The 21,548-nt window shown below is 33.0% G+C and overlaps 1 protein-coding gene and 1 long non-coding RNA gene across 2 annotated transcripts in view; one reads left to right on the top strand and one right to left on the bottom strand.

Annotated features, from left to right (window-relative positions):
* The window catches only part of LOC125676543 (multiple epidermal growth factor-like domains protein 10), a 114,903-nt gene that overhangs the window by 66,972 nt on the left and 26,383 nt on the right, over positions 1–21,548 (bottom strand). The gene's annotated exons all lie outside the window — the stretch shown is intronic.
* On the top strand, positions 4,236–9,870 carry LOC130053366 (uncharacterized). Its single transcript, XR_008801928.1, has 3 exons — positions 4,236–4,407; positions 7,000–7,084; positions 9,730–9,870. It is a non-coding gene; the product is annotated as an uncharacterized LOC130053366 (long non-coding RNA).

Genomic DNA, 21,548 nt, shown 5'->3' with positions numbered 1-21,548 from the left:
CTTTCGAATTAGTCTTGGGCTCACGACCTGCGGAACCACATCTCCTAGCAGCATGCGAACAGCGCGCTAGACCGCCCGGCCATCTATTCAAGACAAAACTTGTTTTCGATGACGATGGAATTGCGAATATTTGTCAGTTGTTTCCCCTATTTCAAACATAGGTGGCGCAAGACTCGTTTACGTCCTTGTTGACTTCCGGTGTACATAAGATTTACGAGAGATTGTAAGGTTTTTGTGGTGCAAATAGGGAGCGGGGATAGAATTCCCGAGATATGAAGCTTTTAAAAAATTCAATTGGTTCATTGTCATCATATGTGACAGTAACAACGATCGTTTTAAGTTCCACTCAGCGCCGTGCGCTGTAAACTTCAGTCTTCAGTTCAGTCCGACTTCACAGATATCAGATGACGACTTTGTTGCAGAAAGTATTTACGGGGGGGGGGGGGTGTTAAACATTTCCTCTGTAGATTGTAATATTCTGCATGAATGTTTTATGCTGAAATTTTATCTATCCTTAGTGATACAGTCATCAATGATCTTATAATTCTATGATTCTCAACCCACCCACCCACCCACCCCCCCTTCTAGATTAGATCTATAATCGAACAGGGAAAATTTGAGTCATCAATATATAAACGAAGTATGGTACAAAAATATATTACAGATGTCATTTAAAAATTAATTTTAGAGTTAACCAAGGTCGTCAAAATATGAATGAACGTGATTGCTAACAGCACCCCCCCCCCCCTCCGCCGTCACTCGGTACGATGACGCGACTGTAATGGAGGGGTGGCTATAATCAGACTGTAACTGTAAGGCAGTGAATATTCCTAGGTCTTGTTTTCGTTTTTGATGACTGGATTGTAAATTAATTTCATCACTTTACTTTCATTGTTAATTTTGTTATAATTCAAAACGTGTTGTAAAATATTGTTTGAATTTCAGGGAAAACGAATCTGGCTTCTTTAATATAGTCAATACGTATGAAATTAATCAAAATATGGGGTGAAATTGTCAAACTTTCATAACTTATCAAAGTTTGCATTATCATAGTTATGTTGTTATGTCATGTTTATCAACTGACCCACGGAAGTGCAGTCCAATACGTCAAAGGAATGAATACCAGTCCTAGCCTATTTTAAATGTTGCCGCAAACCAGAATAAAAATGCATCTCTAGAGATTAAGATATTTCTGAATTTTTTAGAAATAAAATTTGAATCATATTTACTTTTATCAAAATTAAATGCAAATTAATAAAACTATAAATTTATCCAAGTGAAGTAAATACACATTTCACTGTCATATATACAACGTGGTGTTCATAATAAAAGCCACACATAGACCTATTGTTCATTGTGGTTTTTATTTTAAAAAATCATTGCATTACGTTTTTCAATATGCACTTGTAACTTCGATTTCAATCTGAAGTATGAGCATTCAAATTGACCTTCAAATTGAAAAGTGTACTACATTTGTTAAGTGATGTTATTTAGTATTAAATCATTCATATCATGAACTGTCATGGTACATACATGTATAAACGTGATAAATCCTTATACGTGAAAGTAAACACGGGTCAAATTATGTAGGCCTACATCAGTTTCCTGCAACACCATGGACAAACGTCATTTGGATACAACCATTCCTATACGCAGGATACAGTCGTACTTTTCACGCAAAGTACAACCAACTCATGGTATATCAATCATCATAGTATATGGATGGAGACGTGAATTTAGAAGTTGAAAGAAAGCTTGAACTTCCGTCTTAAACTTGCAATCCAAATTGTAATATTCAATTAAAATGTAGAAACTCGAAATTTTGAATCATTATTGTACACCTATCATATGGGGTAGTAAAATTTATTTGACCTGCCAATTTTTATGCTCTCGCCTGCCCTATGGACTAATAAAAAAGTTAATCGCAAGTTAATCGCAAGGACTGTTTACTTACCGTGACGTCATCACGTAAGTGATATAAGTTAAAACACGTAAATAAACTGTTAACTGTGAAGTTAAGGTGTATGATATATGTACTCTGTATACATATACATATGTCTTCTCTATCGTGAATTTTATTTCATAAAGAGAAGTTATACATATACATTCATTATTACTACACATTTTAACAGCTTAATAATAGAAATCCAGAGATATATGGATATATTTAATAATTGATATTCTTAATCCTCGATCACGAGAGAGAGAGAGAGGGGGGGGGGGGTCCGCATCTTATTGTTTTAAACATATGCAATTCAACAACTTATAAAGAATTATGATGTATTGTATATTTTATATTCAACCTACTACTACTGTTAATTCTACTGTTTAAGCATGCATGTAAACTTAACCACGAAGTAGTTTATAATGAAAAACGTTAAATGTGTATTGAATGTCTTTATTTAATCGATGTGACAGTGAACATTCGGTTGCAGCTGAAACTCTCAACGTGCTTTCCTTTCCGCCCAGAGAGTCTTGCAATGCGTTTTCTAAGTTCGTCTCTAAGCGCAGTGAGGTCATACGAACCGTAATCCGTCGTCGTTACTAAATATTCAACAACTTTCTAATCTAAACGTGTCCTTCCGACGCTCTCTTAAATGTGAGGTTAGAAACACCTTGGACGTTAACGGATCGTGCGCCACCTGTAATCAAGGGCGAGTAATTTGGAGTTTTATTTGCCATTCTCGCCACGCTGGCACACGCTCATTGAGAATGGAAATGGGATACAGTTATTTATCGTAAATTTTAGAGGATCATACAAAATGCACATTGTGTTTGAAATGTCTTTATATAAAGCACAGAAATAGCAACGAACTCTGAAATAAACATAACTGCCCTAAGGGACGAGATCAATGTCGGATGAAAATTTAAATTCAATTAGTTAGGGAGAGGGGAATAAAAACTCCCGTAATTTTCTGTTATCCGACATCGATTACACTTTAGTGGAAAAAGGAAAAAGACAAGCGACTGTTAAATACCACATAATATTTAAAACATATCAATGAACATTTAATAGATTTAATGTACACTTTCATTGGTGAATAAACAGTAGAAAAGGTATACAGAGTGTTATTTATAATCGTACGTTTCTTTTCTTGTAATTCGATTAGTCTCAACATTTGTCATATTAAGTTTTAAAGAAGGGGGGGGGCGGCTTGGTAAAAACTATGTGACTTTAGTTTTTTGTGAGACATTGAATTTTTGATCTTCCCCTAAGTGAAGAATATCGTTAAAACCAGACGTCTTTTTAGGAAACGAAGTTTGTCAATCCTTGCTCTTTCTACAAGCATTCACAAGATGCGACACAACGTCAAGAATGTTCGGCATCGGAACGGGTCCTGTATAGTCAAAATGTAGACAAATCGCAAAAAAAATTCTGTATATGATTAGTTTTTAAATGGAGGCAGGCTACTGACAAACAACTTGATGGTGAAGGGGTTTCAACTGTTTCGTTTAAAATCCCTCGCATTATAAATATGCTTCTTTTTAAGCTAGATGCCAAGGGGTAAAGAAGAGCTCGCGAATTATATGGTCGTTATAACAATCTACTTTGCCAATACAACCTATTATTGGGTCAAATCTGTCTGACTTGTTTCATATAGATTGTTGGGCCGTTTTTGGCACAATGATATTGAATAAGGGTAACTCCGTTTGCCTTATTAAGATATAGAGCTCACGGCGGGTGTAACCGGTCAACAGTGGGGTGCTTACTCCTCATAGATCCTGATCCTGATCCCACTTCTGGTATATCCAGGGGTCCGTGTTTGCCCACCTCTCTATTTTGTATTGCTTATAGGAGTTACGAGATGGATCACTGTTCGTTATCTTCACCTTCCTATATGAGGATTTTATAGAGAAAAAGATATATTCTGGTGTCGATGTCATATCGACTTTGTACGATGGAATACCATAGAGACACTTATAGGAGATTTGCTTTGTGAAGTATTGTCTAACACAATATCATTTTTATAAGTTCAGTCGTTGCCAATAACTACTAACTACAGCTGCAGAAGAGGAGCACTGCAAGAATTTTTTTAAGTCATAGAGTGGACTAAAGAAATGCTTAATTTGGATCCTTCGAACTGGGGCTTATCACTGCTTTCAGCAATTCTTGTATCCGTTAAAACTAAAATTTTCGCTGTAAATGCAAGGCAAATTGTGACACTAGTCGTTGTACATGTAAAACCATGGACTGAACTGTACTGCAATTACTCAAATGATCACTTATATAATCACCCCTACTAACGTGTTCGGAACATATTCTTTATCGGTGTTAAGTAGAGCGTAAAATCAAAGACTATCGAATGAAATATAATCTCGCTGCTCCGAGACTCCAACGCGAGCTACCTGAGACCCGGTGAATTTTCTACCGGATATGGATGTGCTTTAAGGAATTCCAGTGTTAATGTAAGTATCAATTAGAAATTATGGTATAGTGTGCTTTATTTGTTTTTGCAATATATAGATCTACGTATCAATGCATTATTTTCCTAATGCCATCAGCTAATAAAGAAATGGTAAGAAAGAGTTATCGTCCTTAGATTTGGACCTAGGCCAACTTTGAAAGAAGTCTTGATTATCGTGAAAAAAAAATATTGAGAGGACATCTTTCTATTTCAAATGCCATAATTAAATTTTAATGTTGCATAGGGATTGTGTTCAATTTATCAAACACTGAAATGTTGCATACAATTTACCATTTCCACGCAGAAAATATTATAGTCTGTTTCATGTTTGAGGTATATACATGTATGTATCTGTGAATGTACATGTTACAAGCAAAGAAAGATGCATTGCAAGTATCTTAAAATTTCTAAACTTAATATTTCTTTGATGGAAACATAATCATTTTCCTAATCTAGCAGTATAGATAAAGTGAATTTATTTTATGAAGAAAGTAAATTTTATTGATTGATTGTGGTGACCAGGGGGTGTGTATACTACCCATTCATAATTTTTTGATATGTAAAGATTTTGATAATTAAACTCATTGATGCATGCAGCACACCTAAAAAAATTAGAATGAATGAAAAGTATATGACATGTATTTGTATGATTATCATTTGGTACATATGTAAATGAAAAATTCCAACTTTTCCTTATATGATATGATTTAATAATAATAATACCATATTTATATAGCACCCTTTTCATACACTACATGTATGTACGCTCAAAGGTGACCAATTATGGATTGTTTTTAAGTGGAGGGAAAGTAACAATAAATGGAAATTAGAACATGACTAGATGCATACATGTATATATATAGTAACCATTGCCAAAGTATATAATGTACCAGTGATAATTTTAAAAGTTGATCACAAAACTGCAAAGGACATCAGGAGACAGTGCATTATATTTAACAGGATCCTCCCTGTATCTAATTCAGGGTTGTAATTGTCATTTATAACATGTATATTAAATCTGGTAAAGAATGTGCATATTAGACACCAGTGGACAATGCATTAATTAAATTTTTTTATCAGATCATGCATCAATCTTCTTATATGTAGCAAAATATCGCAGTCTTTGATTTATATAAAATCATAGTAGAAAACATTTAAAATTCCCGAGTGGTGCAGGTCTCATACTCATTTACAGATTGGCAGTTTATAGCTCTGAGTTTCTGTAACCACACACATGTATTACTAATGTTTATTTATGCAAGCATTTATGATATATATTAATCATTAACACATATATTAATGTGACGGGACAATATATACATGGATATACATCATAACTTTTTCCTTTATTGATACATTATAAGCAGTACATTATATTTTCATAAGTCATTTCTAAAAAAAAAACCATTCTCCTTTTATGAATGAAATACCTACATGCATTTCTGATCTTTTTAATTAATTTAGATTTACTTATTCCAATTACAAACTTATAATTACAGAAACACACATGTAATAATATCAATAATCCTTTTCATATTTAGATTAGTCATGTATCTGTATGTTAGAGGACAATCTGTACAAAAATTTAAAATCTTAAATCAAATAATTGAATCACAATTAGGATTACATTGCACTACACTGTAATTAACTATTGTTTTAATATACATCAACTATATTTTGTCTGTAAGAAACCTTTGCTGTTTCATATTTAGTATTACATTTCGCAACATAATTAAACAGTTATAAGTCTCAGAAATCAAAATTGAGCTGTGATCATCCAGAAGCTCTTCTAGAAATTTAGGAGAAGAAATTATTTTGCATGATCATATTACATGGATTTTTTTTTTCAAGTTTGGCCAAGTTAGGATCATAGTGTGCACTGAGTATTATTTAACCTAAAGTAAAGAATTTTGTAATTATAAGCTCCCTTTAATGAAAAGCTGACTGTGCAATGTTAATTATTTTACATGTTTTAGTTTGTGCTATATATTTAACTAAATTGCCTTAAATTGTAAAAAAAAAAAAAAAAAATTGTGAATTAAATACAATTGTAACTGATCAAAATATTTATTATATTGCATGTTAATGGAGTTTTGAAAATTTAAAAGCATAAATTAAGGCATCAAATAAAATATTGTGTTTCTGACCAAAAATTAAACACACTACCCTTAGTTTTTAAAATAAACGTATATTGTTGAAGAGATCATTGAAGAAACATTGTTTGGGGGACTTGACATCTGTAATTCAATTTTATCTATATTAAGGAATTTTAATCAAATTAAATCTAAAAGTTTCATTGACAAGTTAAAATAAGTTCAATAAGACACAATTTGTTTAAATGGAGATTGTGATCAGAATATTAAAACTTAATTGTTTACAGTTAAAGAAAAAAGTTACGAATTATATGTTCCAATCTGAATTGAAATTAGACTGGTATATTCGACTCGTCTTCGGTACACCTCAATACTAGGAAGTGTATCATAGAGAAGTGGGATTCTTTTTCTCTTACCATTATTTTGACTTACACAGCAATTTACATTTTTAGCCTAAATTTCAAATCATAATACATATTTGTGCATGTGTCTGCTTTCAGTGTACTTTCTGGGGACTTTGAGTGATTCACCACCCTTTGAACAAATGTATTTTGAGATCCTCAAAGGAATCCTAGATTTGTCAAGGTATCACATCTTCCTATAATTGAATGTAATGATTATGTTTTCAAGATTTTAAAGGATATTATTCTGTCTACAAAGCGAGATCATTTTATCTGTCCTTAAATTTTTAACCAAGCTATACACTGCATGCAGATAATTTTGTTTCTTAAAAAATCGTTATAGTATTTAAACATCTTTTTATGCATGGTTGTATATGTACATGTAACAGAACTTATGAAGTACATGTATATGTGTTCAGTGTTTTATTATGTAAAATCTACTTAGGGGTACAACTACATTTACAAATTATGTACATGCATACAAAGGCACAAACACAATTTCTACCTCAAAACTTTCATCAGATATGTCAAAAAATTTAAGATTATAAGAATTAAGCTAATAATTATACAATATTTTCATGAAGAGATACATTATTGCTTATGCTATCACTTTGCCTGTCTTGGTTGAGTATATAGTACACTTGCAGATGACACACACTGTTTCATGGAATACTGAATCTTAATTACTGACAAATCGTATAATTTCATAATATTACATTTTTTGTTACATACTAAATAAGTGCATGATTTTTTTCCTTTTAGAAGCCATGTTTTAATTGCTTCCCATCAAATAGTACTGTGTCTTCCATGTGTAAATTGTAAGTATTCAGTGTCTTAGTATAAATCGTTAGTATTTTGAAGCATGATGTTACAGTTAGTTTATTATGTCTCCCCTCTTCCAGGCGGATCGAGACATTGTTTTTGTATTTTCTGTCTGTCCATCTGTCTGTCACAAATTCTTGTGAACGCTTCTCCTCCTACCGTATATGGCTTATCCGCTAGACTTTGTACAATGCTTCAATGCCATATGGAGATGTGCATATTGTTGGGACGGGAGGATCCAATTATTTTCCTAAAAGTTATAGTGGATCTAAGAGGGGTGGAAGATGTTTAAATAGCTTGTGAATGCTCTCCTCTGATATGGATTATCAGAGTTAGACTTAAACTTTTCACAATACTTCAATGCCATTTGCAGATTGACATATATTGTAGGGATAGGAAGATCCAATTGTTTTCTTAAAATCTTAGGGGTGGAGGGTATAAAATAATTTGTGAACACTTCTATATGGCTTATCGGAGTTCATAAATGCTTATATGCTTCTGTTCATGCTTTCTCCTCAATACCAAACAGTACAATAAGGGGTAGTTTCATTTGAAGAACTTCCAATTCGGGGAGCTCAGGGAGACATTTGTATTTCCTAATAAACAATCTTTAGTTTCAAATTGTGATTATGGTATTTTTGTTTCTCTTCTATAAAATGTTCATTATATTAAATATTTATTTTGAAAAAAAATCATAAAATATATATGTAATTATAAAGTTATAATTAAAATTTTTCTTTCTGGTAAAATAGGCATAGTGTATATGCAGTGTAGGTAGAGATAAATCACATAGCAAAGAAAAATTCCAAATTGATTTTAGCTCACATGAGCTGAAAGCTTGAAAGAGCAATTCTGATCACTTTTTGCTGTCATCAGTCCATTTGTACAACCTTTTTAACTTCTTCTCCAGAACCATAGTGTTAATTTCAGCCTAACTTGCCACCCTTCACAGGGGAGATAATCACAAAATAGGGTGGGTTCATTAAAAGTCTTCTCAAGAACCACAGGGCCAGAAGAGCTGAAATTTACAAGCAAGCTTCCTGGCATAGTGTAGATTCAGGTTTATTAAAATCATGACCCCTAGGGATAGGATGGGGCCACAATAGGGGATCAAAGTTTTACATGCAAAGGTATAGGGAAAATCTTTTAAAAATCTTCTTCTCAAGAACCACTGGGCCAGGAAAGCACAAATTTACAAGAAAGCTTCCTGACATAGTGCAGATTCAAGTTTGATAACACCATGGCCCCCGGGGGTAGGATGGGGCAACAATTGGGGATCGAAGTTTTACTTACAAATATATAGGGAAAATATAACATCTTCTCAAGAACCAATGGACCAGAAAGTAAGACAAAAGTTTATATTTACATGAAAGCTCCCTGACATAGTGCAGATTCAAATTTGTTAAAATCATAGCTCCCAGGGGTAGGATGGGGCCACAATAGGGGATCAAAATTTCACACACAAATATATAAGGAGAATCTTTTGATTTTTTTTTTTTAAAGAATCAATGGGCCAGAAGGTTTTACATTTATGTCAAAGCTTGCTGACATAGTGCAGATTTAAGTTTGTTAAAATTATGCCCCCCCCCCCCAGGGGAAGGGTGTGGCCACAACAGGGGATCAAAGTTTAACATACAAATATATAAGGAAAATCTTTTTCTCAAGAAGCCATTGGGGCAACGAAATTTACATTCACATGAAAGATTCTTGACATAGTGCAGATTCAATTTTGTAATAATCATAGTTACGGGGGTAAGTTGGGGCCACAATAAGGATAAAAGCTTTACATGCAAATATACAAGAACAATCTTTAAATATGGGCCAAGGTAACTCATGTGAGCAATGTGGTCCATGGGCCTCTTGTTTTTAATGCTATTGATACTAAATTGAAACAGAATAGATATCTAGAAGGAGTAATTAAGACAATCAATCAGTATTCATATTTCATACTGGAAAATAAAATTTAGATAGCTTATATTGATCATTGTGAATTTTTTTTTCTATCAGAGATTCATTTTGAGGAAATAGCTGGTGTGCAGTGCACATTCCTAAATGAATTCATCAGTTTACATTAAGGATCTACCTTCAAATCCTGTAATCTGGGATGCTCTAAAGTGCATGTCACAGACTAAAGTTATAAAAATAACTTCCAACAATTTTTAAGAAATTGTTATAACTTTGAAATGTATGTATATACATGTATACTGATATTGAATTAAATTTCATAAAATTTCAGCATCTGATTTTATGTGTATATAGACATATTGTAAAAATGTTCCACTCTAAAAGTTTATTTTCTTTAATATTTAAGACTTAAAAAAAAACTTTTGCAGATACAGTGGTGTAACATTGTCTTACTTTCTGATCAATACATATAGATAAGAAAACTATGTATATTTCAATAAATGTGGAAAATTTTCAACCATTGAATTTCCATTTATGAGTAGTAACTTGTACATAGTACTTCTTAACCAACTTTGATACTGTATAACTATAACTACCTGCTTGCATGCATTGCAGAGCACGTATAGCCGTAGTAATAATTCACATTTGCTGATGAATTGCTTTAGCATAAAGAGTAAAATTAGTACGTTAAGTTTTAAATTTATGAAAATGCATATTAGGCTTTTCACAGATATTTCTTAAGATATATAGAAAATATGTATATATTCATATAATTGTATAAATCCTGCTAATCTAGCTTCTTCCTAAGTGAAGTGTATGGCACGCCATATTTATACAATCTACCGGGTATTCCTTTAAGGATTTCATATATAATTTATGAAATATCTTCTATTTCTGATAAGATATCTAATAAATCTTATAAGATATATATCTCATATAATATATAGTTTATAAAATATTTAAGATATATATTATAAATTATGAAAGATATCTACTAAGCTTTATAAGATATCTTGTATATCAAATGATATAATGTTTAACAGATATCTTATAAAACATAAAATATCTTAAATGTTTTATAAGATTTCTCACAAGCTTTATAAGTTATCTTACATATCTTATAAGATATCTCATAAACAATTTTTAAAAAAATATAGCTCAAACTTTGATATATCTTATAATATACATGCAAGATATCTTATATGTTTTATGATATATATCTTATAAAAGTAAATTCATATGATACATTATCTGGTGCATCAAAATTGGTACCGTATAAGTTTTACATTATGACCCCTGGGTCGAGGCCTCTGCTGGTGGACTGTTAGTCCCCGAGGGTCTCTACAGCCCAGTAGCTAAGTACTTCGTTACTAGCTTGAAAATACGGATGTATATTTAATTGCTGTTATAAAATTTAGAAATTCATTTCAAAATTAAGGATTATCTCCCTCATGCATAGCTCTTATCCTTGGACGAATTTGGCTCCACTTGTTTGGCACGCTGTTTTTGGCTATATTTAGATCTAAAACTTCATAGTTATTTCGGATTTCAAACATTTCGGTTGAGCATCACTGAAGAGACATTATTTGTCGAAATGCGCATCTGGTGCATCAAAATTGGTACCGTATAAGTTTTACATTATAAAGTTAACAAGATGTCTTATAAAATTTCGTTTTTGAGATATCTTATAAAATATCTTATTAAGTTTGAGATATCTTAAAAGACATAAGATATATGTTTTAGAAGATAACTTATAAAATATATAACATTTTATCATCTTTTATCAGATATCCAATTATAAAGGATACAATTAATATATTTCATAAACTTAAGAAGATATCTTGTAAGTTTAATAAGATATCTTATAAAATTTATGAGACATCTTTAAAAGAGGAATAAATCTAAAAATAACATGCTATAGAAGTGTAGTAATAGAATCTAACAATAACATCAATTTCATTTTTTCTGTGACGTTGATGATTAACTTATAATGTGATATATGATTTTGTGCAGTTTATATGAGTCGCAATTATACTATAAGGGAGGAATCGCACATTTTCTTCACCAATTCGTTAAAAATCCTTGACAAGAGAAAAAAAAATTGTTTTGTCCTGTGACTTGCCCACTCTACAAAATCCTAAATCGGTGAGGGGGAACTTTTCTCCTAAGTTCGAAAAAATTCATGATTTCTTAATTCGGAGGGTGGAGGGGGTGTTAAAAACTTACTACCAAAGATAAAATTTTTATACAAATTCTCCATGAATACATGCATATATGTTTGCAGTTCTGTCTTTACCCTAAATACCACTATAAATGAAAAATGGAAGAAAGCAGTCTCCCCAATTTCTTTATTTGCATATGTTATAAACAATGGAATTATTACCGTTGCCCCCCCCCCCCCTCCCCACCCCGAACAAAAGAAGAAAAGACCCTCCCCCCTCATGACACGACAATAAGACTAAATATCAGTTAAACTACAATCTAAATCTTTTAATGACTTTAACTTCCTGAGCTTTTCACTATTTCACAATCATCGCTGGTATGACAGTACTTAATTGAATTTTCTAATTTGCATTGATGATACATGTCTATTACAGTATATAGAAAATGACTATAACTTTGGCAGATTTATTTCCGGTTTCCTTCACTGCGGAATTTGACCTCACCTCTAACCTTTTAATGGGTCAAAAAACCCACGTGGTGTAAATTTAAATAACAATAACGTTAGTAAGGGTGATAATTATCAGGCACGTAGCAATAATGGCTCTACACCTTTTATCATTACATGAAAAGTTGATAAATATTTACGTACAGAGGTCGATTTTTAGACAGATTGGTTGCCCTCCGTCCTCTTTTTTTTTTTTTTTTAAATAGCATTGTCGTGAACTGTACACAGTGGAAGTGTAAAATTGAACTGAGAGAACAACCTTAGCCAGCCCCCCCCCCCACCACCACCACCACCACCACCACCACCACACACACACACCATCAAGGATTTTTATAACTTTTGGATTAAAATTTACTTATCAATTTTCAGGCAATATTGTGAAATTATCTTCACACACCCCCCCCCCCCCATTTTTTTTTTACGATGCAGCGTGCCTGATTCATTTTGCTTTTAATTCTATGTGTCCATTGTTTTTAAAACAGATTACTTCTGAAATTCTCGGTATTAATTGCACAATAATTTGGATAGAACTAAACATCAAATACGGCTATAATTTCCAGTTTTTCACTATTTTTGTTTTAGAAAAAGGTAGGTTTTCCTACCTAAAATGATATTTTTCATATATATTGCCAATAATCTATATATCTTACTTGTTGGGCAGTTTTTAAAATAAATCCTAACTTCAATTTTTTATTGGTAGACTCAAAGGTATGACAAAATGTGGGTTTTGTTCTTAAAATTTCAATCTTTAACAATTATATTCAAAAAAGCAAGATTTTACCCAAAAATTACGGTCAAGGAAAGAATATATTCTGCTGTAAAAAAAAATTTAATCGAACATTTCCAGGTTGAAATTTGAGATATGAAACTCATTTTTACTGTATATTACATAAAATGGACATGATCTTCAATTTCCAGTTTTTAGCGATTTTCATGAAAAAACACATCATTTTACCCCAAAATTCCAATTTTCCCATGGAAATACAAAAATCGATTTTTAATATGTTGTTTGCAAGTGTTTTCTTGCATGAATAATCAAAAGAACCTGATTCACAAACCCCAAAATATGGCCCTTAAAATATATAAAAATGAAAGTAAATGTTGAATACGAGTATTGGTGTTATAAATATTTATCAGAATCCGGGGTTTAAAAAAACATGTTAGATTTTAAAAATTGGAGCACAACTAAAGCTGTATACATACTAGAACCGGATATGGTACCGTATTTTTGTCATTTTTCACCAAAAACTGGTTATTTTGTAAAGGTTTTGCCATACTGGTTTCATCTCGCCCAAAATATTTAAAGTATTTTTATAATATACACTTTTTCAATTGACCATAAATGCAAAAATATTTTAGGGCGAGCTAGGAGCACTATTTTTATTTTTCAAAAAACGATATTCCGGATTGCTGAAAAATATTACGGTTATAATGCGCTGGTGGTGGTAAACTTGAATTTTACAGAATATATGGCTGGTTTAAGTATCTCATGGAGAAGGAAAGTGCGTTTTTTATTTCGTATCATGTATATGTACATGGGTCATTTTAGTTCGGTGTTTATTTTTAAAGCAAGGGAAATTCCCTCACCTAATAATAGTTTTCGGTTGCAGCTTGTTTTGCCCTTTTACTATAGATGTTCATTTTCAATACCTAGTTGTTTTCATCTTTTAAAGTCGTTCACAATACATCTTCATTGCATCGTTGCTTAAAAACTGTGTACAATTTTGGTAGTTTTACATTATTATCATAAACATTATCATTGAACGAAACGACAGTTACCGAAACTGTTAGGCCTAGTGACTGAAATGAACATGGCGCGGCGTCTTCTTTCACTTTGGGATATCGGAAAATATTCAGGCTTCACGCAAGTATTCTTGTATGGTACTGATATCATATCGAATAATTTTTGCTCTATTTATTTTACAAAAGTGTTACTACGCAGCTTTAGACTGTCAACATTCGAAATAACTGTTTTATTTAACCTAACTTTACGTACATTGGGAGCAAGTCCTTCTTTGATTTACAGTACATCCAAGTTTCGGGCTGAATATTAGCATGACCTGGTCAGGCAAAAAGGAACTCAAAATAACAGATTTAAACTACAACATGACTTACCATAGCATGCAGCATTGCCGCCAGTTAAATCCGACAGTAAGCAATTCATAGATAGCGATCCACATGTTATCGATGAGACATGACGTCATCAGTTGTAAGATATTCATGACGCATTTTATGCTTCGATAGGCGGATCAAGTAACCCCCATATGAAAATACTCGATATACTGGTTTTGTTTTGATTTCACATATGATATCGTTGTACATGTCATGAGTTTTTTATTTTCCATTTTTATGTAACTTTACTTGTAAACAAAGACTGTGCGTTTTGTTTTTTGTTTGGGGGTGGGGTGGGGGGGTGGGGGGTAAGACAGTACAGCATTTATAAATTGTGCATGTTTGATTCCGTTGATTTTCAATTTCATGGCCTAGTTCGAAGGCCTATCAACGTATCAGTGTTCCATTGTCCAATGTAAAATTAGAAAAGGAAAAATAGTGTCGTCTTGGTTGTCAAGGAGGTGTGTCCCAATGCCAAGTTACATTTAAACAATATAAACAAATATTTTTTTCAGCGTGCTCAACAAATCAAATTGCGTGATACAAGTAAAATTAAATTATGACAGACGGACTGAATGCTATATTATATATGTTTTGCCAATTAATAAACTGGACATGTGTTGTGCCAATAAATATATCTTAATTTAATAATCCAGCCTACAATAGCAACAGGAAATTGTGCTTAAGGTAACTCCATACTCCCAGTTTTATCTGATACAAGTTTGAAAAATGTATTTATTTCCATTCATTAAAGTTAAAACTAACAAATTATCAAATAAAATACATAGGTCATCACACTTTTAAGATGCGAGACGTACATAAACAGAATGATATATCACCGTCAGAAAATTGCAATTTTCCTTAAACAGCGTTATCAAAATTTCATACAAACTGGTTATGACGATATAGTAGCATTCATAACAATTTCATGAAACTGTATCTTCACAAAAATATACAAAATGTCTGTAAAAATAAAGGAAATCTATCGCATAATAGACTTGATAAAGAAATCAATAGAAACAGATTTATTGCCCTTGGATTCAATATTTTAAAACGTATCATTGATTATTCATCTATAACTTAGACTTTTAAAATAGTTTATTTTTAACAAGATTTTTTACAATAACTATCGGAAAAGACTCCAACAAAATTTATGTTCCTATCACGCATAAATGTAAATAAATCATTGATTTTGCAAAATCTGATGACATCACAGGAGGATGGAATTACTTTAAATTGTCCAATCTTCAAAACCTTAAATTGTGTACATGTGTGTGGTGGCGGTGGTGGTTTTCATCCACTCAAACTGTCCCAATCCCCCTCCCAAATTCAATTTCTTTAAGTGTGCAGTGGATAGATCGCCACATGGACCCATCCAAGTCTACTGTAAGAATGTTTTAAAATATCGGTTTCAAATGCAATTAGTTCACACACAAATATATATAGACAACATTATTTGACGATTTGCATTTTAGTTGCTTCTCTTCATACACGCTATACAACAGCACTGAATCTATAACTGAGAGAGAGAGAGAGAGAGAGAGAGAGAGAGAGAGAGAGGGGAGAGAGAGAGAGAGAGAGAGAGAGAGAGAGAGAGAGAGAGAGAGAGAGAGAGAGCACCAGTAATTGTATACAGGTACGGGAAGTGTAATCAAATCTTAAATGTACAATATTATTCTTATTAATTAACCATTCCACTTCATTCTGATATATTTAATTTCTCTTTTTTCCATGTTAAATTATTCGGCTGGCGCGAGTTAGGACTGCCCCCCCCCCTCCCTTTTTTAAACCGATGTTACGTGCCTAGCTATCTAACGCCATCTCAGTCAAAAATGAAATAAATATAAAATCTATATTACTACAACTTCATTGGATTTACTAGACTTTTTTTTACCACCGTAATACATGTTTATGCAAGCGGACAATCTAGGCATTTTAAAGAAAATTTCCATCTTCGATAGCAAAATGTGTTCAGCCCACGAAGAGCAGAATCGACCCAAAACCCATGGCAAGCGAAGATGATTTTTGCCCCCGTTTTCGGGTGTTATAACTGATATAAAAAAAAATAGTATGTTCTATAACTTTCATTCAGAAGACGGGTAAGTTCGTGAGTCACTGAATAAAAAAAAATTTGTCCGCATTCTTATTTCAATCGCGTTGTCAACTGTACACTTTTTGATATTTCTACACTACCTGTAAACATGTAGACAGCGTATCTAAATCATCTAATATTCTTAATTACAATACAAATTATACATTAAAATGCATGTGGTGCACTAATATAAATGTCAATCTTTTAAAATAATCGCACAAATAAACCAATGCTTTTACTTGTCATTTTATGGTCCACATTTCTTTGAGCTGATATAATTCATGCTATTTAACAAATTGAAATCAATGCCAATTTATACCATGTGATATTCGTTTGTTCATTTTCAAAGTCAAATGATCCTTCTCTTGTTGAACTCGTTCTGCTCGTGTTGTGAAACAATGTGCGACTAACACGTACACGTGTTTGTGTACGGGATGTCGAGAATTTGGGCGTTTCATAAAGGTGTGAACGTCTGCGGGGAAGTCTGCATACGGATATATATCAATATCTTGATATATCTATATACAAGAAATAATCCCGATTTACAAACATGTTGAGGTTTCTACTTAGAGATACTTAAAATTCATTTAACGACACTGTCCACTCTATATCTGCTTCAAACATATAAACGTGGAAAGTTAATACAGAACGGACGTCATAAGTTAAGGGTAATTAAGATGAATTGTTTCGAATAGCAAACCCCAACATGTAAACAATTTAAGTAAGTTATCAAATCAGTATGGTAATTCTTTAAAGATAGACAGTGAAGGTACATTTTTAAAAATTAAATTACTATTTTAAATTTACAATAATATATATCATTAAATGATATGAATATATACAGGTCGTCGTTTTATACGTTTTAATTTTCACCCACTAATATTTCGCTTAGTATTTTTTTTTACCACACAAAGGTGCACGATGGCACAAAGGAGGCACAGATGTCAGATCTCCGTGGACTTCAATGTCTACCTCCCTCAGAAAATTAAGACTTCAGAAGTGCCGACAATTTTCAAGGTCCACCGTGTTTTATTTTTTTAAAAATAGTTTTAAAAATCCATTTTTGTAATTAGTTACTATAATAACTCCAGTTTAACCAAAATTATACAGTTGTCTCTCTTTTTTTATCCTCAATTATATCAATTTTAATGGAAGTTGATACAAATAGATATATGCAATTTGAAAATATAAACTCGTCTTTGAGATAGACGGTAAAACAATACTATTTGCTGTGGTCCTTTCACTGCAAGGAATTTTAATTTTTGATCACGATTTTTCAATTATGTCCAATACAGTGGGGGAAAAAATTGTAGTGTTATGTAGTGGGAAGGGGGGGGGGGGCAATATATCACAAATTTAAACATCGTGATAGAAAATATACAAGTTCCTAGTATTTTAACAGTTGTGATTTACAATCAGAATAAGCCTAAAAAATATATATTAACCTATGCGTCCATTATTTGTGTATTACACTGTGATTCTCATAACGTCAACATCATGACGTTATATAGTTTTTCTGTTCAAAAACAACACAAAGTTTAAACGACTGTAAAACGAAAACTAGAAAAGATATTGTTATAAAATAAATTGTTCTATGACCTATAAATCCTAGAGCATCAACTGTGAAAGTCTCATTTATTTTGGTGAAAGGGCCAATTTTAGTACTTTGTGGCTCTGGTCCTTTCATTTCTGTTGCAATTAGTTTGAGGTTTTGCTCATTTTTGAGCTAGATTGACTAGACTAATTTGGATTACATTTATTATCTTATAAATGTGGGTTTAAAATGCATAAGGGTATATATATATATATATATATATATATATATATATATATATATTATTATTATTATTATTACTACAGTAACTTGATCCGAAGAGTCGGATCACGTCGCGTTGACAGGAGTGGATCATCAGATCACACGAGACGCAAAGCGTCGAGTTTGATCTGATGATCTGCGCCTGTCAACTCGACATGATCCAACTCTTCGGATTAAGTTACTATAGTGTTGATAAATTTATAATATACCCCTTCTGCATTTTAAATCCACATTTATAAGATGATAAATGTAATCCAAATTATCAAAAACACAGGCATACCATGAAATTATGTTTTGTGTACGCAGTTTTGTTTTGTGACGCGGTCAATATTTTCCACAAATAACGTTGCGTTGATGCATTTTGACGGCATCAGTTTCAGAGGATACCGATACGGAATGAAAAAAACACTGTGATGACCCGGAAAACCGGATCACACGCTCTGAAATCCACAGTATCAAAGAACGGTACATTGTTGGGTATATAACAAAATAAATTTATCATTACTACAGTAACTTGATCCGAAGAGTTGGATCACGTCTCGTTGTCAGGCGCGGATCATCAGATCAATCTCGACGTTTCGCGTCTCGTGTGATCTGATGATCCGCTCCTGTCAACTCGACGTGATCCGACTCTTCGGATCAAGTCACTGTAGTAATAATACATGTATATATGTAGCATCCTGCCCAGTTGTGCTCAAAAGCCCAGGAGCTAACTTCCTTATGTGATAAATAATCCTTTTATTTAGTTAACATAAATAAATGTAGCTAACAAAGAATACGATACATGAGATCCATGTGTTTGGGCATAAAGTCCATCCATACAAATTGTTGATGAACAAATTGATTTCCTGACCCTACTTTGTTTCATCGTGCCTTTTTTCTATTCTATTTTTTTTTTTTATCAAATTGTTAATCATTACTATATACATGTAGTTCTAATTGTTAATGAGTCAAATTAATATTTCAGAATATGATTCAAGTAACTTTAAACCGCGGCGATGGTCTAGAGGTTAGAGCGTTTGCCTCGCATGCGGAAGGCCGAGGCTCGAATCCCAGCCGCGACAGACCTACGAGGGCTGTTCGATATGTAATGTGTATTGTACGATATCTCAAAAGCATTCGACACAAATAATGAAATGAAAATTACATCCCTTCAAAGTATTCTCCGCGGTTTGAAATACATAATTCCAAACTCTGAATCCATTTCTGAAATGCGTCACGGTACGCTGATTTAGGTAGACCTCTGAGGCACTGACTGATCAATGGCTAAGCCAAAGGCTTGTCGGGACTTCTAACGACGACCAGATAAGAACTTTTAAAGTTTTGGGAAATGGGGCTAGATCTGGGGAGTATGGTGGATGTGGGAAGACGGTAACCTTCTCCGACTTCAAAAATTGCTTCAGAAGCTCAGATGTATATGATAGAGCATTATCATGAAGTAGACGAACATGCCTAAACCCTGAAACAGGGCGTCGTTTATGATACTATTTCTGGAGCTTTTTTAGTATAACATATCGGTAATACCGACCTATAACACTTATCTCAATATGAGTGAAAACTTCTCGAGAGGGACGTTAAACAAGATACAATGAATAAATCCATCAAGTAACTTGAACATAATAGGCCTATGAAAGGTGAAGATAACGAACAGTGATCAATCTCATAACTCCTACAAGCAATACAAGATAGATAGTTGGGCAAACATGGACCCTTGGACACACCAGAGGTGGGATCAAGTGCCTAGGAGGAGTAAGCATCCCCTGTCAACCGGTCACACCCGCCGTGAGTCCTATATCCTGATAAAGTAAAAGGAGTTATCCGCAATCAAAATCAGTGTGTCAAGAACGGCTTAACAATCGGTATGAAACACGTCAGACAGCATTTGACCCAATGATAGGTTGTATTGACGAATTAGATCACTATAACGACCATAGAATTTGCGAAATGCTGACTTCGATCGAGACTGTTGAAACCCCTGTATCATCAACTTGTTTGTCAGTAGCTTACCTCGATTTAAAAACTGACTATACACAGAACAAGCTCTTGCATATCGAATCAGTTGAGATAAACACCATATGCAGGTGATAATGGAATATTGCTACATAAGTATGGGAAATTGACGATGGAGAAGCTGAAATCCTCCCGTTTGTCATACTGTCGAGTTGTCAATTTGCCGTTAATGTCTACTTTCAATAAAATATCTAAGTATGAAGCAGAAGCGGACGACTCTGTGATGTCCTTTATTTCGAGCTCACATATTTATATCAAATCGAGATATGAATGAAAGTTAATATTGTTAATAGACCAAACGTCATCGATATATCAAAAAGTCGAATTGAAGGTCATAGCTAGAGATTTGTTCTTCTCACGTAGAAGTTTTTGAATAAATTCTGCTTTATATGAATATAGAAACAGGTCAGCTAAAAAAGGAGCACAATTAGTGCCCATGGGAATTCCAACAGACTGTTGGAAGACCTGATCACCAAAGACCACGAAGATATTGTCAATGAGGAACTCTAGCATATTTTTATTTCAACTTCAGAGTATTTTTGTGTGGAATCAGAGTGGTGTTTAACAAAGTAAGTTTTTGAATGATTATCACTAGATAAGAATATTTCCGTTTTCCATTTTTGCTGAAGAAGCAACTGTCCATGATGTCAAAAAGTCTACTCTTTAATTTATCGTGAGGAATGGTTGTGTATAGAGTTGAAAAGTCATGGGTTTTAATGTTATTGATTTGGGAAAAAATTCTGCGATTTCAAGTATACTAAAAGTTCTTTAGAATGGTTTAGAATCCACATTTGATTAACACCACTTCTGGCATATGTAGTCGCACAGTAAGATTGAAGTTTCTCCTTCACAGCTGTTAATATTTTCGTGATGAGCAAAGATAGGGGGCTTGGTAGAGAACTTACTGGATCCAGCAATGTAGCATTGTTTGTAAGGGTTTTTATGTAGTTTAGGAATCCCGTACATAGGTACGGTAACTCATATTCATTCGACCCATTGACTGAGTTATTAAATGTGTCTAAAACTGAAGGATGGTTTTGAAGAATTTCAGCTTTTGAAAGGGCAGTTGGAGTAGAAGTACGATTACCAAAAGTGGAATTAATGCCAAATTCGTTTAAAATACAGTTGTAATAATGAGCCTTACAAACAAAGACAATGTTGTTACTAGCTTTGTCAGCTGGAACCAAAACATATTCCTCATGTAACCTATCTAATTCTTTTAT

The sequence above is a fragment of the Ostrea edulis genome, chromosome 3 (genome assembly GCF_947568905.1).
Source record: "Ostrea edulis chromosome 3, xbOstEdul1.1, whole genome shotgun sequence".
Taxonomy (NCBI): domain Eukaryota; kingdom Metazoa; phylum Mollusca; class Bivalvia; order Ostreida; family Ostreidae; genus Ostrea; species Ostrea edulis.
Note: the sequence above shows the minus strand (reverse complement) of the source record. Positions and strands in the feature narration are given on the sequence as shown.